The sequence below is a fragment of the Bison bison genome, unplaced genomic scaffold (assembly GCF_000754665.1).
Source record: "Bison bison bison isolate TAMUID 2011002044 unplaced genomic scaffold, Bison_UMD1.0 scf7180017864054, whole genome shotgun sequence".
In the NCBI taxonomy this organism is placed as follows: Eukaryota; Metazoa; Chordata; class Mammalia; order Artiodactyla; family Bovidae; genus Bison; species Bison bison.
The window spans coordinates 239128-242549 of NW_011494626.1; positions in this window are offsets into that span (position 1 = coordinate 239128).

Sequence of the window (3422 nt, forward strand, 5' to 3'; positions counted from 1 at the left end):
TCAATCCCAAAGAAAGGCAATGCCAAAGAACACTCAAACTAACACACTTTTGCACTCATCTCACACACTAGCAAAGCAATGCACAAAATTCTCCAAGCCAGGCTTCAATAGTACATGAACCATGAATTTCCAGATGTTCAACCTGGATTTTAAAAAGGCAGAAGAACCAGAGATAAAAAATTCCAATATCCATTGGATCATCAAAAAAGCAAGAGAGTTCCAGAAAAACATCTATTTCTGCTTTATTGATTATGTCAAAGCCTTTGACTGTGTGGATCATAATAAACTGTGGAAAATTCTGAAAGAAATGGGAATACCAGACCACCTGACCTGCCTCTTGTTAAATCTGTATTCAGGTCAGGAAGAAACAGTTAGAACTGGACATAGAACAACAGACTGGTTCCATATAGGGTAAGGAGTACATTAAGGCTGTATATTGTCACCCTGCATATTTGACTTATATGTAGAGATCATCATGAGAAATGCTGGGCTGGATGAACCACAAGATGGAATGAAGATTGCCAGGAGAAATATAAATAACCTCAGATATGCAGATGACACCTCTCTTATGGCAGAAAGCGAAGAAGAAATAAAGAGCCTCTTGATGAAAGTGAAAGAGGAGAGTGAAAAAGTTGGCTTAAAACTCAACATTCAGAAAACTTAAATTCATGGAATCTGGTCCCATCACTTCTTGGGAAATAGATGGGGAAACAGTGGAAACAGTGTCAAACTTTATTTTTCTGGGCTCCAAAATCACTGCAGATGGTGATTGCAGCCATGAAATTAAAAGATGCTTGTTCCTTGGAAGAACAGTTATGACCAACCTAGACAGCATATTAAAAAGCCAAGACATTACTTTGCCAACAAATGTCCGTCTAGTCAAAGTTATGGTTCTTCCAGTAGTCATGTATGGATGTGAGAGTTGGACTATAAAGAAAACTGAATGCTGAAAAAATGATGCTTTTGAACTGTGGTGTTGTAGAATACTTTTGAGAGTCCCTTGGACTGCAAGGATATCCAGCCAGTCTATCCTGAAGTACATCATTCCTGAATATCCAATGGAAGGACTGATGCTGAAGCTGAAACTCCAATACTTTGGCCCCATGATGCGAAGAACTGGCTCATTCGAAAAGACCCTTATGCTGGGAAAGATTGAAGGCCGGAGGAGAAGGGGACAGCAGAGGATGAGATAGTTGGATGGTATCACTGACTCATTGGACATGAGTTTGAGTAAACTCCAGGAGTTGGTGGTGGACAGGGAGGCCTGGCATGCTGCAATCCATGGGGCTGCAAAGAGTTGGATGCAACTGAGTGTCTGAATTGAACTGAATCCAGTCTCTGAGTCTACTGATTTCTCCTTCACTCACCTGCCACTGTAGATTTGTCATTCCAGTATCTTTTTCACTGGGCATTTTCTCCCAAGTTTCCAAAGGCCATTCTAACAATGAATTACTATTGTATTCCAGGATCCTTTCCAGAGTTATGAAGGAGGGCTCTGATGTCAATAAATTTCACTATCTAACCTTATGCTCTCTCCACCAGCATCATCACCCTCAAGATCTGTCCCTTACACACTTTTCTGGCTTCTGCCTGTATATGGAGGCTACACCTTTCAGATCCTTCAAGGGAAATTCTCTTTCCTTTCCCAGCAATCTGCATAGGGTATGTTATGTTTTAATCCTTTTGGTGGGGGGATCTATTGGATAGGAAAATAAATAAAATAAGAACTCATTGTCTTTCAAGGCAGAAGATTACAGCATCTTCAGGTATGAGAGGAGTGTTAATCTTCAACACACACACTTCTAAAATCCATAAAATTCTAAGAAATCAGAGGATTTGAGTTTGAGTGCATTTGTATCATATCTCTTGAGCTTCCCTTGTGGCTAAGTTGGTAAAGAATCCACCCGCAATGCAGGAGACCTGGGTACAATTCCTGGGTTGGGAAGATCCCCTGGAGAAGGGAAAGGCTATCCACTCCAGTATTCTGGCCTGGAGAATTCCATGGACTCTATAGTTCATGGGGTGGCAAAGAGTTAGTCACGACTGAGTGACTTTCACTTTCATCGTATCTCTTATTATTTCCCTATAATTTCCAAACACTACTTTTCATTCATTTCTATCTAATATCATCTAAGTTCAATACCTATGGAAATTTAAGCAATTTCTGTACTACCACACCGAAGTCACCAGTGTTTCTATAACCACTACAGGTGGTGGGGCTCTTATTGTCAGATTACCTAGAGTTCCAACATCTGAATTTTACAAGGGTCTTCTTTATAGGTCATTTTTCGTGCCTGTTGTCTTAGGCTGGATGTAAATAAACAGACTCTGAGGTAAAGACTTGCCTATAGATTATTGGAGAGTGTTCTCAGGATCAATACCCATGTGCAAGAAGGGAGAAGAATTTGGCAAAGATGGCATATTAATTATTAGAAAATGTCTTAAATGATTCAGTAGGGAACTCTGGAACATGAGATTCTTCTACAGAGTTGTTCAGATATGAGCCAAATGAGGTAGATTTTTGACCAGTCATTGGACAAATGGTATAAACAAAATGGGGGCAAGACTTGGGGGAAGTTAGTCTCTTCAGAAGAACCAGTCCATGGAGTGAGTCTAAGCTAAAAACTTGCCGTTCATTGACTCCCCCGGCATCTGTGAGAGTGAATACATTTTTCCTAAAGAGGAAAATCTGGGCAAGATAATACAACATCCACAATGGCATTAAGTCATCATATTCTATAAATTAAAAGAAAAAATATTACTGATATAAATTAATAGATGACCTCCCCTGTTCCTAAAAGACTCCACACTTCCACTTCATTCTCTGGTCCTCTTGCCCTCAAGATGAGTTTGCTCCTGAGTTGTTGTTCTTACTCCAGCATCACCACTTTATCCCTAATGCATATATTATTCCAGTGAGAAACAAATTATTGAGTTTTCTATCTTTTGGCAACAATGAGAGAAAGAAAAAAGAAACAAAGGGAAAGAACGTGATAGAGAAAAAATAAAAAATTTAAAAATGAAAAATTTATGTACATCCCTCCAGACTTTTTTACCTTTCTCTGCTAACTTCTTGAGTTTTCTAAAATCTCAGTCTCCTCTTCCTCCTCCCTTCTCTTATTCATTTTCCCCTCAATCTACTCTGAAGATCTGATCCTTTCATGATATCAAAACAACTAACATATTTCCCATATCAATGGCTATTTGTTTTTAATCACCATTCACTTCTTGAAATCCTTTATTCCCTCCAATCAATAACAATATATTCTTTTAACATAGGCAAAACACTCTCCAACATACATCACAGCAGGATCCTTTATGACCCATCTCCCAGAATATTGGATATAAAAGCAAAAATAAACAAATGGGACCTAATTAACCTTAAAAGCTTCTGCACAACAAAGGAAACTATCAGCAAGGTG